This window comes from Drosophila albomicans, chromosome 3 (assembly GCF_009650485.2).
Source record: "Drosophila albomicans strain 15112-1751.03 chromosome 3, ASM965048v2, whole genome shotgun sequence".
Lineage (NCBI taxonomy): Eukaryota > Metazoa > Arthropoda > Insecta > Diptera > Drosophilidae > Drosophila > Drosophila albomicans.
In genome coordinates, this window is record NC_047629.2 from 38,415,594 (window position 1) to 38,430,377 (window position 14,784).

Genomic DNA, 14,784 nt, shown 5'->3' on the forward strand with positions numbered 1-14,784 from the left:
CAACCGAGAACACCTAGATCTCAGAGACTATAAGAGAGAGAGAGATGCCATAATTTTTTCATAGAACTTATGTTTGCACGCAGATCAGTTTACTTTTGCTACGCCTATTTCTGCCCTTACAAATCTATAAAAATCGAATAACTAACGTCAATTTAATAGAGATAATAAATATAGTTTTTATGATTCCTGAAAATTTGGTTGTGATTCGATACTTTGGGTGACAACCTGGTATATATTCCATTCTATGGTATATTTTGAATGTAGTACTATATAAATAAAACATTTGGTATATTTTGATTAGCTTTGTGGTATATAAATTTTGTATATTTTCAAATGTTTTTCTTTCATTAAAAATGTAGTAGCGGGTATCTCACAGTCGAGTGTACTCGACTTGTTTTTTTGTAGCTTGGGTGCAATTAGGCGCAAAACTTGTCACTGCCCACCCAAATCACTGAGCGTTTTTTTTTGGTGGCCATTCGTTTGCAAACAAGTCAGATTAGTGTGTTGAAGCAGCAGAGCAAATGTATGGTAAAAAGGGCAGAATTGAAATTCAAGACGCACAAAGGCGCAAGCAAAGGAAGTACGGGAGGGAATAAGTTAAATTATCAAAATTGTAGCATAACAAAAGTTGGAAGCGAGACCACAGAGCTGAGAGCAGAGAGCAGAGAGTCGAGAGAGCCTGCAGCTATGTGTCAGAGATTTTTGAAGGACCTTCATCATTATCACTGGCCCCATGTTTATGATTGTTATTAGCAAGCGGCAAAACTTTCGACGCCGCTTTTAATAAACTTTTGCCTGACATTGCACTGAGTTTATGCAAATTGTATTGGATCTAAAGAGGGGGAGCAATAGAGAGAAGCAGAGAAAGAGAGACGTCAAGTCCTGCTTCGACATGGTTGTGCACAGCAATAACAACAAATTTCAATTATGCCATAAAATCTATTTAGGTGTATAAATATTTGGAAAATTTGTGAAACGCCGCGAAAAGTTGGTCGTTGTTTGCTGCTTCGCATCGCTTTTGCTTCGGCGTGTAATTTACAGATTTTCTCGTTAAGATTACGCCAAAAGTTTTTGAATTTGCGACGGGTGGCCGAGGAGGGGAGACCATTGTAGTTTCAGCTCGACATCGACGCATAATTGGCAGCAACATGAAAAGTCAATAAACGAATCAAAACAACAAGCGGCGGCGGCGGCGACTTGGCGAAGAGAATCGTCGCCCCATTCACACGGCTCGCTTGTTGAACAAGTTGTTAAATAAATTTTTGCAGCCCCATAAAATTGTTGTGTATTTGGGAAATCGTAATTAGAGTTGCGGTTATGTATATTTTCACTAAATTTCGCTTCAATTAGAAAACATAAATGGCCCCTCTCAAGTGCTTGTATTTTTTGTTGAGCCTACAGACTCAGCTCCCCCCAAAAAAAGTTCATTAACCAAATTAAGCGTGTTCGTGTTTGCTGGCAAAAAGTTGCGGCAAACATGCAAAAACACTTGAGTTGAGTCGAGTTGAGTTGAGTTGAGCTGAGCTGAAGCCTTGGCACTTGTCCGTTAAAGTCAAGTTTATTTAATGCTGCCTACTTTGAGGGCGCAAAATAATCAAGTATACGCATATTTACCAACGAGTGTGGCACTTGAGCTCACTCTTTGGCTCGTCAGGTCAATTTACTTAATTAATAAAAATGGCCAAATGAATGAGTCGTCGCAAATAACAGAAAATTCGTTCGCCCACTTTGAGTGATTGCCAAATAGTAGAAGTTAGCTGCAACGAGATGGATTACTCAAAGCCAAAGCCAACAAAAATACAACTTAACTTAAATGAAATGAAATGAAATGAAATGATGAAGAAGGATTTTCATTTATGAAGTGTCCACAAAAGAGCAGGTGGTAATTTAGCTTTTGCTGCAAATCTGCGCAAAATCTTCTTCATTGCTATTGACTTGGGCGCATCAGAAATAAGTTTGCCACATGTGGCACACACACACAGAAACAAACATGCAACACACAAGTAGCTAAAGTGGCAGGGCCATTTACTTTATTGATTACAGCTTTTTCGACTGCCCATTGATTGAAGCTCAAGCTCAACTTTTATTCATTGAAACAAAACAAGAGCAAAAAATATAGGAAAGAAGAAAACTTGAAGAAAAGAAAAAGTGAAAGCAAAAGCAAAAGAAACAATAGCTGAGGTCTTTCCCAGGAAACAATTTGGATGTTTTGCTATTAGGCGAATGATGAGCTCAGGCTGAGCGATGAGAGTTCAGTCAAGTAGTTGTAGTTATAGTTGTAGATGCCTTTAGGCCAAGTGCTGTTGATTAAAGCTGCCGTTGTTAAATGGCAACAAATTGTAGCAAATATATTTTCAATTCTCTGACTCTGTTGGTGTAGATGTCATAAATAAGTGACTCTGTCGTAATTTATGTAGTTTATCATATTTTTTTGTAGGGGAAACCCAATGCACGACATATTTGTGTCAATTTAAATTTATGTAAACATGAAATGGGCAACCAAATGTCCTGCGAGATGCGGTGAACTTGGTTGTATCGTATTTTATATACGAAACGCATATGTATATGTATATCTGTGTATGTGTGCGTGTAATATATATTTATATACATCGTTTTTTTGCTGCTGCTGCGCCTTTTTTATGATTTAATGCGCGCGGCACGCCATGACGTTCACTTAGGCATGGACACAATAAAAATGCGGCAACAACAACAACAAGGGGAGAAAGACACGCAGACGGGCAAGGCAGGCAGCAGGACACGCTTGCCTCTTGCGCACTTTTGACATTTCATTATCCTGTTAAGTATTCAAAAGTCAACCAAGCAGCCAGCCCATACAGCAAAACGCACAGACGCACAAATTGTGGGTGCCCCTCGCCTCTCGGCCCTCGGCCCTCGGCCCTCGGCCATAATATCCTGTGTCCCCTCTATCCCATGTCCGTGTCCGCGTTCAAGCTCGAGCTCGAGTCTGGCCATTGCCACGCCCCCTTATTGTCATCCAGCTGCGTAGCCAGCTTATCATTTATGCCAAGCGCGTACTTTTTGGCTTTTACCCTCCTCCTCCTCCTGCTTTACTTTTTTCGCAGCCAAGCCTCTGCCTCGCTCTCTTTCCTTTTCTGTCCTGTTCTGTCTGTGGGTTTCTTTGTTGTTCTGCCGTTTGTTTTGTCTGCCCGTAATGTCATGCGGAATTGCCTTTGTGTCCTTGGCGTTTATGACATTATATTTGTGTTTCTGTTTGTACGAGTGAGCGTGTTTGTGTGTGTGTGTGTGTGTATAAATTACATTACACAACAAGCAATATAACAAACGATAACAAACACCTTGCCAAAAAAAGAAAAGAAGAAAGCACACAACATCATAATAAACAAAGCGAAGAAAAGAAGCAAAAGGAAAAAAACAAGAAAAACAACGAAAACAATTTAATAAAATTGTGTGGGGCATCGATTACGTCTGTGGGCTGTGCTTTATGTTATATAATTTGCTTATAACATGGCTAATGACTGTCATTGCCTGTTCCCCTTTCTCCTCACTCTCCCCTCCCCCGCTGTCATTGTGGGTTGACCCACTCACAGCAGGCATTTTGGCATTGGAGCTGTCAATTCGAGTGCCCGACATTGCATTCTGACAAAAATGTCCGAGAATTTTCGAATAGCAATTTGTGGGCTTTTTCTCGGTTTTCCATTTTGCAGTACGTGCCAAGTCTGAAATGTGCAAATGGCAAATGCTTCTCTTCCTCTCTGTATGTGTGTGTGTGGGGAGCCTTCATTGGTAATTTTTGTATATTTGCAAATCGATTGATTAAACTGCAAAATGGCAGAAGGCAAAATCTGCAAATTGTGCAAGGCAACGGGTGATCTCCACACAAATGCTGACCTTCATTTTGCTGCAGCCTAAGAGTATGCAACACAAGTTAAATTACAAATTGTTGAATTTCGCTTCGAATCTTGTGTAAGTTTAATGATATTGAATGCATGCGTAAATGTTCATTCATTGATATTTTCTTATAATTGCTAAATTCCAGATAGGAATTGCAATTGTTTAAGGCAAGGATTGATCTCTGCACAATCGTTGATTTCCTTTTTGCTGCAGCCCAAGAGTATGCAACACTTTTTATTTGTTTAGAAGCTATCAGTTGTTTTACAATTCCAGGATTTGTTTAACTGTTTTAAATGCAATTTTATAGAGAGTTTATTCATTGAGAATATTTGTACATTTTTAAATCGATTGATTAAACTGCAAGCTGGCAGACAGCAAAATGTGCAAACTGTGCAAGCTATCGAGTGATCTCCACACAATTTGCAGACATCCTTTTTGCTGCCGCCTAAGAGTATGCAACACTTTTTATTTGCTACAAGTTTTATTACAATTTATTGAATTTCGCCCTAACTCGTGTATCTGTTTAAGGATCTTGAATGCAATCACTGTCACCATGCACTACAGCGAACTTTTTATTGCTATTTTACAGACCTTACCTGGCGAGTCGAGTCGAGTTGAGTCGAGTTGAGTCGAGTCGAGTCATCGAGACAGCCTTGGAGCAGCAGCCAATGCAACCTGCACAGACATCATTAGAAGCGACTAGCAACAACACGTGTGAGTATCGAGAGTTGCCAAAGGCAGACTCACTGCCGCTTGCTTGTATATGTATATAAATCGACACTATATATGGCATATATCTTGGACATGTGTTGACCATCAACTTATGCAATCAACGATTTGGCTTTGACCAGGCAAACTGACTGCCGTTGGGTGCTATGTAAACTACACACACACACACACACACACACACACACAGAGAGAGGGAGACGACGGAGAGGTGAGTTGAATTTTCCGCAAGCCGGTCGCGTTTTGGAGACGCTCCTTTCGATCGCTCGGGAAATCACCAAAATAAGTCGAAAAAAGTCGAAAAAACCTAAAAAAGTGACTGCGAGTTAGCTCGAGCAGTGTTCAACACTTGTGTACTCACGGTCGGTCGGGGCACCTGCTGCTGGACATCGTAGACAGCCGCGTTGCCAGGAGACGCATTGGCGGAGTTGACGGCTGCGAGGGAAACTGTTGTTGGTTCCAGTACAATTGGCCACAACTACTTGTAAACAATCGCAACTGCACTCCCACGATCAGCTGACGACGAGGGCTGCACTACCATCAGCGGCGTAGCCAGACTGGGCGCTCTGGCGTTGCCAGTCGGCCAATCAGAAGCTCAGCGCAAAGCTTTAAAAAGCACAGCGCAAAGCTCAAAAAGTGCAAAAAAATATCTGCATACTTTCAGGAGCAGCTAATTAGTATACGCATTAAGCTCCGCTTAAAGAGTGCAGCTGCAGTGGCGCAGTGCATAGAGGCGCGGACTATTCAGCGATCCACGGTTCGAATCCACCAAGATCGGAAAAAGTCCAACACTTAATTTATTAGGTGGTCTGGCCGAAAAAGAGTGGGTCGGGATGCAGCGCACACCGTTGGCTACCGTTGCAGATTCAGCGACAAGCAGCAAATCAAAGGAGAAACTTGAGGAGGGAGGATATAGCTCAGAGCCTACTATTGATCCATTCATAAAAAGCAGCAAGATAGCTAGATCTCCAAAGTTGGCTACACCAGGAGCCCAATTATATAGCCGTAGTCCAGCTATAACTACTGATGTAGCAGCGCTGACACAAACAGCCTTAACAGAAGATGGTCCACCCGAGAAGCGGTCGAGCTTCTATCTCTTGGGACAGAAAATAAGGGACTTGAGCAAGATGCTAGAGGGTCGTCGGACCATACATATGCCTATGAGAGACCTCATTGACAGCATAATGGGCCTTTACACGGCGGCGGATGAGGAGATGCTCTCAACTGCAACCCGCAATCAGACAATGCCGAATCTTCAAGCTATAGGTGCGTCGAAACACCAAACAGCAAGCGAAGGAACCGTAGACTCGCCTAGAGAAGGCAAGAGAACTAGAAGTGACCGAGGCGAACTCCTTTCTCCACCACCAAGGTCAAAGAAATCTAAGGCTCCGGTTAAAACCAATCCCAGGATAGCGACACAGGTTAATCCCCAAAACGACGGTGTCGAAACACATTCAGCGAGTAAGGATGGAGCGGCTGCTGAAACAGAGCAAGATAACACTTGGAAAACGGTGCGAAAGAAGAATAGACACGAGAAGCACACCAGAAACGCAAGGGTAGAATCGGCAAAGCCTGACGCAGTGATTGTGAGCGCACCTGCGAATACATCGTACGCTGATATACTGCGCTCAGTCAAAACAGAGCCAAAATTGAAAGAGCTGGGTCAGCATGTTAGGGGCATCCGAAAGACGCTGAAAGGAGAGCTGCTCTTTGAACTATCAAAGCCTTCGGACCCCAACACGAAAGTATTCCAGGAGGCAATAAAAGAGTTCCTGGCCCATCAATAGATGTCAGATCGCTGACGAAAATGACTTCAATCGAAGTAAAAGACTTGGACGAAGTGACTTCTGGAGAGGAACTGCTGGAAGCCATAATCACCCAATTTGGCGAGATCGGGGTGAATCAATCCAGCATTATAACGATTCGCAGATCGTATGGAAGCAGGCAGACAGCTAGTCTAAGAATCCCAGTCGACTCAGCGGCGAAGCTACTAAAGGCAGGCAAACTGCGTGTAGGATGGAATACGTGTCGTATAAGGCGTAAGATACAGCCAATACGCTGCTACAGGTGTATGGAATTCGGACATATACAAAGCAGGTGTACAGCGGAAGCAGATTGTTCGGGAAATTGCTACAATTGCGGAGAGGCAGGCCACCAGGCCAAAACATGCTCGAAAAAGCCGAAATGCATACTGTGTAGCAGGAAAGGGGAAGAAGATTCGGCGCACACGACTACCAGCATACGGTGCCCGTACCAGAGCAAGGCGCGTTCACGGTCAAATTAGCAATGGTTCGGATTTATCAACTAAATTTAAACCACTGTGAAGCAGCACAGGACCTACTGATGCAGACTGTAAGGGAAAAAAAAGTCGATGTTGCCATTCTGAGCGAACCATATATCGCATAAAATCTCCCAATACGTGGGCTGGAGACAAGTTGCGCAAGGCAGTAGTGTGGACCTGCGGGCAGCGCCCGCTACAGCTGATGGAAACCAAGATGGAGTCAGGGTTTGTCAGGGCAAAGATAGATACACTATACGTTTATAGTTGCTACCTTGCCCCATCGCTTAGCATGGAGGACTATCTGTCCATCTTGGACAAGCTGGTAATGGATGCCAGAGATAAATGCCCATGCCTCATTGGGGGTGACTTCAATGCTTGGGCAACGGAGTGGGGCAGCTTAGTCACAAACCAGAGAGGACGTGCGGTTTTAGAGGCATTTGCGGCTTTGGACGTTGTCCTTTTAAATAGGGGCGGTGAGCACACATTTAGCAGAGGGAACGCAGGATCCATTATCGACCTGACCTTTCTTAGCAGTAGCCTGGCTCCAAGAGCCTCCTGGAAGGTCTGTAGGGACTTCACCTACAGCGATCACCAAGCCATCATTACTGATATAAGGAAACGACCCGAAGTTGCGGCAGTTCCGAGAGTAACCAGGTACCGAGAGAACACTCTTGACATCGACATGTTCGAGCATATGATGCAAGGGTTGCAACTTAGCGGCACGGCGACTGACATGACCAAGCAGATCATGTCTCAGCTGACACGAGCATGCAATGCCTCAATGAAGAAGGTCGGGAACGGAGCAAAGCATCAGCCGGTGTACTGGTGGACAAACGAAATTGCAGTGGCTCGGAGAGAATGCTGTCAGGCACGAAGATCTCTTCAGAGAGCCCTCAAACGCGGAAATCCAGACGCGTCTTCGCTATTGCTCGAGCTAAAGACAAAAAGGCGAACACTGAAAGGTCTAATTAAAGCAAGCAAGAAGCGACTCTTCCTGGAGCTGTGTGACCAAGCCGAACAGGACCCTTGGGGATCGGCCTACAAGATTACGATGAGGAAGTTGAATGCCTTCTCATCGCCAAGCCCGAAGTGCCCAGAACTCTTGAGGAAAATAGTGTCTCATCTGTTCCCACAGCAACCAGCCCGAAACGACAACAATGAGGTTGCAGAACTTGCTGACTGGAACAGTATTCAGTTTGACGAAGTCTCGGATAGAGAGGTCTTAGCAGCAGCGCACAGGATAAAACCTGGTAAATCTCCTGGACCAGATGGCATCCCGAGTGCCATTGTCAAAAGAGCAATGGAGCTGAAACCGGCATATTTCAGTACGGTGTTCAACTCGTGCTTCAGGGAGGGAGATTTCCCATTCGATGGAAAAAACAGGACCTGGTCCTTATTCCAAAAGGAGGCAAACCATCGGATGACCCTTCAGCCTACCGGCCAATCTGTCTGCTGGACATCGTAGGCAAGGTACTCGAACGCGTTATTTGCACGCGACTGGAAGCCGAGGTTGACATCAAAGGGGGTCTTTCACCATATCAATTTGGTTTCAGAAAGGCACACTCCACACAACAAGCGGTACAGGTGGTCTCACACATAGCAGCCACAGCAATAGAGGGTAAGCGGTGGCTCTGGGGTACCAAGCAGTATTGCCTAGTGGTCACTCTAGATGTCAAGAACGCTTTTAACTCCGCCAACTGGGGGAGAATCATGCAATGCCTGATCCAAAGGAACATTGAGCCGCACATCGTCCGCATAATAGGCAGTTACCTCGAAGGAAGGTCACTACGCTACCGGACCAACCACGGAAGCGTCAACCAAGTAGTTACTGGAGGGGTTCCACAAGGCTCAGTTCTTGGTCCGACGCTGTGGAACTTAATGTACGACGGAATACTGAGACTTGATCTGCCGGAAGGGGTTAAGATTGTAGGCTTCGCTGATGACATCGCGATCGTGGCAGTCGCCAAGCATAAGCACGAAGTTGAAAACAGCGCTAATACAGCAATAAAAACGGCGGAGAGATGGCTAGCAGACGCAGGCCTTAGCCTAGCCGAGCACAAAACGGAGGCAGTCCTGATAAGCTCCAGGAAAATGGTGGAGACCGCTAGCATAATTGTGGGAAGCACAAGTATTTGCTCAAGGCCTGCACTTAAGTACCTGGGAGTTATGCTAGACAGGAGGCTCTCGTTTAAGGACCACTTGAGCTACATAGGCCAAAAAGCCTCAGTGGCGTGTATTGCGCTTGCTCGCATAATGCCTAACACCAGAGGACCGAAGCAACTACGGAGACGCCTACTGACTGGAGTGGTGAGGTCGATCACAACGTACGCAGCACCCATATGGGCTGCGGCTACGACAAAAAAGACATTCATCAAAGAAGTGGGAGCACTCTACAGACTCTGCGCTATTAGAGTTGCCAGTGCGTTTCGCACAGTCTCTGGGGAAGCAGCGCACGTGATAGCGGGCATCACTCCGTTCGATCTGCTGGTCACCGAGATCAGCAGAAAATACTGCACAGGAAATCACCTCACAAGCCGTCAGATCATGCTGATCGAGTGGCAACAACGGTGGACCGAAGCTCCCAAGGGAAGATGGACATGGAAACTGATTCCATCGGTCGAAGCGTGGGTAGGTAGAAGACACGGCCAAACAAACTTCTATCTGACGCAGTTCCTTAGTGGACACGGGTGTTTCCGAGCATATCTTCATCGCTTTGGGCACGCTGACGATCCATCATGCCCAAGGTGTGGAGTAGGCGTCACGGAAGACGCGGGACACATCATCTTCGCCTGCCCCAGGTTTGAAAGGGAAAGAAGAGAAGCCGAAGAGGTGCTGGGCGAGTCCCTATCTCCAGATAGGATGGTGCCACTAATGTTGGCAAACGCCGATAATTGGGATGCGGTGGAAAAAATGGCAAGCACTGTCATGAAGGAGCTCAGACGCCAAGAAAAAGTGCGTAACTCTGATGCGAGCCGTTAAGGCTCTACTCCCTCCTGAAGTAATACTTTATTGGTAGTCCCAGGGGGACAGTAGAATGGCGCAATAACATACTTAGTCTAAATTTAAAAAACACACAACTATATATATGTATTATATATAATGGACAACTGTTTGAATAAAATATATAGATTGAGTTTTTAAAAAAAAAAAAAAAAAAAAAGAGGGAGACGACGACGACAAATGTTTATTTAAGCATAAAGCCACGTACACTGCAATCACACACACACACACACATAGAGACTCCCACACTCACACACATATGCTGCTGCTGTGTGTGTACTTAGGCGCAGCTGTACTTGGAGACTCTAGGACTGGTAATTACATACAGCATACAGCCAGAGACTGTCCCTCTCTTCATCTCCCCTCCTCTTCTTTGGCATTCTCCATTCTCTGTGGGACTGCTGCATAAATATTTGTTTTAACCTTTTTCCTTTTGTGGCGCGTTGGCTTTGTATTTGCTTTTGGTTTTATGGCAGCGTCTGTGTGTCACTATTTCATTTCGATTTAAACAAACTTTGCAACGCTTTCATTCTTTCTTTCTACCGTTCGTTCGTTCTTTCACTCCTACTGATTTGTCTGCCTTAATTTATTTATTTGCGATTTTGCTGATATTTAGTAATTGAATTTTCCTTTGCTTAAACTCTCGATGATGATGATGAGGGACACGGCAAGCAGTTGGACTTGGCACGTTCCCACCACGACAACGACGACGACGACGACAAATGTTGCCTCTCCTTAAGGATATTTATGTAGACGTGTGTCGTTGGCTAAAAGGATACTTTTCCCACACTCCTCCACACTCTGGTATTACATAAAGTTTGAATAAAAGTCTCTGTGTGTGTGTGGGTATGAGTGTCCCTGGGGGCAACTCGATGTCGTTGCCATGTTGCTGCCGGTGTTCTCCGTGTCTGTTCTCTGTGTCTGTGCTTAGACTTTTTGTCTTAATTTATCGTTATGAATGAATCACTTTGTGCCATTTGTCGCCAGCTACTCTCAACTTGGCTTTTGTTTTGCAGCACGTAGTGCCAAAGTGCCAGTTGCAGACAGGATGTGCGTACTTTTGACTTAATTTGATTTGCACAAATGAATTTCAATTAACCTGCAAATGAAATTTATGCACAACCTTCGTTGACAACTCTAAAAAGCAAATTGATTTTTCTAGGGGCTTATGGCATAGATAAAAGGGCCAAGCAATTGGAGCTAAGTGGACGAAGTGATAGAGAAAAGTGCCGATGCTAGCAGCATTAGCCCTTCATTCATTCATTTTCATTTCACTATTGATTTCATGTCATATTTCTTGAGGAGCACAAAACGCTGATTGTTTGACTGCTCATCATTCATAAGCGCAAAATTGGAGTGAGTGAGTGAGTTAGTGAAAGTCTATGTGGGAGTGAGTGTGAGTGAATGAGAGTGAGTGTGTGAGTGTGAGTGAATGCTGAACTGTAAGTATGTTATAATGCAACGTAGGCGCTTATTATGCCAAACACAGCGAATGGCAGCGGCCCCTGTCAACAATGACAACACTGAAAGGTGGATGATGAGGCTGCGAATGTGTGGATGATAACAAGTTGGCTAGAATGCCAACGATGATGAGGACGACGACAATGCTGACACATCGAAAGATTGTCATTCCATCAATTATTCAACAAACACGCAAATCAACAACAAAACGCCTCACGACGACAATCGGCGAGTCATCGTCAACGTCATCGACAGCTTCAGTTCCCAAACACTTCGATTGGGGCAACCAGTTAACCAAGCACTGAAGCATCAGAGCAAAAACTACACAGCAAGAAAAAAAAGGGAATACAAATATTAAGTGATACAATTTGTATTGGGTACGTTTGCCGCAGGCGAACCAATGAATAACAGACCGACAAGGAGCCGAAGCTGAAGCTGAACTTAGAATGGGATAGCAAAGCCATGGAGGAACAAAATCATCGACATGAATATCTGAGTGTTTTTATTTATGACTGTGCGTCACTCAAACATTCTTTGAGGGAGGCTTGGATTGCGATTCCGGCCGTGTGCTGTTGCTCTATGACACACACACACACACACAAAACTAAAGCAGAAATCAATCAATTCCAAACGCTCCCAAAGCATGGGCGTAAAAACTAAGAGCCGTCCACCAGCTTAGGAAGTGGCAAAGAGCTGAGGAGCTGAGGAGTTGTGCAGAGCTGGAAGCGAGAAGCAATAAATCGAAGCTTGACATGGTTAAGTGCTTGTGCTTAACAATGGTTTAGGCCAAAAGTGTACTAAGCCTTCTTTTAGCTTGCCTTGTTTGCGTTACGTGTATGGCGCCAGTTGATATCGATGCTGATAAGAGCAAAGTCCAGAGAAAGTGCCAAACATTCCATGTCCATCATAAATTTGTCCCTCATTAGCTCGCCATACTACATAAATCTAATACAATTTGCACTTGTATGGAAGCTACAAGTAAATGAAGTATTTAGGTTGAATTTTTAAAAGGATTTAAGTAACAAAATATTATTCTATTAAAATAATAAGGCAACTATTAGATAAAGAAAGCTACAGTCGAGTGGGACCCATTTGGAAAAAAGCAAAAAAGTGTGGTATTCATTTTAGAATATACCATATTAATATACCAAAAAATACTTAAAATATACCATATACTCAAATATATAGCAGGATGTCAGCCAAAGTAACTAAAATCTATAGTAAGTGGACGTTTTGGATCATAGAAAACCGTAAATAACTTCTACAATTTTTATCTGTTTGCAACCTAATTTTCAGGAATAAGAAATGCTGTAGTTATTATAGTATGTACCGAAAACCGTATTCTAGATGCAAAAGATGCTATTCGATATTTGTCAATTTCCGGGTGCGGAAGCGTGTCACAAATTTCAATCATACTTGATCTATGTGCAAACATACCAAATTCTGTCGAAAATTATATCTTTATCTCTTATAGTCTATGAGATCTAGGTGTTCATACGGATGGACAGACGGACTATATCATCTCGGCTATTGATCAAGAAAATATATACTTTATAGGTTCGGAGATGCTTTCTTCTGCCTGTTACATACCTTTCCTGCAGACACAAAGTTATAATACCCTTCTAACCTGTGGGTAGCGGGTATAAGAAGCTTAGCTCATTTTAAACACTTTTTATCTTTCATCTTTGTCATTTCGAGCTGTTTCTTTACATAAAATTCAAGGTTTAGTTAAATGAAAAAATGGCTTCAAAGACATTTTTTCTAGGAAATTCCATACTCGGATTACACAAACGATGTGCAAGAAAAAAACTCAGATTATTAAATGAGTCGCTATTTCCAAAGAAATTGTGATAATCAAACAAAAGTAAAAGAGACTTTTTAAAGCACGCATTATAATATAAATTGTATGGGCAATCTGAATTTCCCTTTAACTGCGCCTAATTAGTTGCTCAAGCTGAAAACCCTGGATTTAACCAGTCTGATAATGAGATTCCTATTAACATTTGAATTCTGGGAAAACGATTCAAATTGCTGGCAATCCGTCTTGAAGTAGACCTTTAAAAGCTTAATATGAAATTATTAGTGGGTAATGCTTGTGAACAGGGCAGGGCGGCGGGACGTTCTACAGAAATTAAAGAAGATTAATTGTCTGCACATTCAACATGGTTGATATCATTAATTTTATTCAACCAAACACACACACACACGCACAAAGACTGATACTAGAAACATCTTCAAAGCGCTTTAAACGAGCAGATTGTCAGCGTTTTGTGGCATAGGAAACATTAATCAAATTATTGAGTTTTATGAGGTCATCAAGTGAAATCTTTTTAACAACTTTCAAACATTCTTTGGTGTTTTTTTTTCTCTTGCGTAATGTCATAATCATCGTTGTTGTTGGCTGCATAAATTAACAGTTTTGCACTTTGTTGTTAGATACTCATTAATTTCAATGAACTTACAGTCCAAATTATTCTTATTCTTTACACATCCTTTTTAATATCTAAAAAACCCTTCTTCTTTCAGTTGAGTTTGCTCGTGCTTAGTTTTTAGTTTTCCATTTCTCTTGCTTTTAGCTGCTCATTTCCGAAAGTGACATGGAATTTTTGTCCTGTTCGCCTTGGGCTCAGGATACTGCAAGGAATGGAGGAAGGGTTGAGAGGGAAGGGAATGCTTTCTCTAGTGTTGATGAATTTTCCCTCTTCATCATAATTAAAGCAGGTTGTAGTAGGAGACGCCTTTCCTCACGTTGCCAGGACTTGTTCTCATCGTATGTGCTGCCCCACTTTGGTTTTCATTAAAAGTTCTGTGCTCTGTTCTCTGTTTTTTGTGTAGGTGCAATTAAAAGTGTCAATGACAATGTTGCCACACTTGCAGTTGTTGCTGATGTTGGTGTTGTTCGGCTCGTTAGCTTTTATTATTGTTGGCAGTGGCATCGTTATAGCCACTGCCATGCTCATCGCTCATTGTAATTACGATAATTACGACAAGGACTGCAAATGCAACGAGCAACGAGCAACGAGCAGCAGCAACAGCAACTGCAGCAGCTCCTTCGGCTGCCACCTTAATGAAGCCGCATTCAATGCAATTCTGCCTCAGCTTCGAGTCCAGTGTGTGTCCTCATTCCCCCTCCCCCTCTCGAAGTACCCAAGCTCTGTTTATCCACTTAGCAGCACACAACATTGCGTCGTTAATTGAAAACTGACGCATTAAGCGAAAGTAACCCCCTCCTCCGCCTCCTCTTTACTCCTGTCAACCAAAAGCCTCGCGTGTTGTTGTTGTTGTTTTCTCTGTTTTTTATATTTTCTGCCTTTTAATTTTTCACTTTGTAATGCCCTCGTGCCGGCTGGCTGGCGTATTTATTTATTAAAGTTTAATTAAATACCTTTGCACATTCTTGCGCATGACTGCAAAATATTTTTAATGAGTTTTCGTCTTTTGTG

The 14,784-nt window shown here is 43.2% G+C and overlaps 1 protein-coding gene across 2 annotated transcripts in view; it reads left to right on the forward strand.

Annotated features, from left to right (window-relative positions):
* The window catches only part of LOC117572311 (uncharacterized), a 61,998-nt gene that overhangs the window by 19,860 nt on the left and 27,354 nt on the right, over positions 1–14,784 (forward strand). For both annotated transcript variants that reach the window (XR_007955146.1, XM_034255042.2), the window contains exon 2: positions 4,463–4,587. The gene's annotated coding sequence lies outside the window, so the exon portion shown is untranslated. The remainder of the gene's footprint in view (positions 1–4,462; positions 4,588–14,784) is intronic.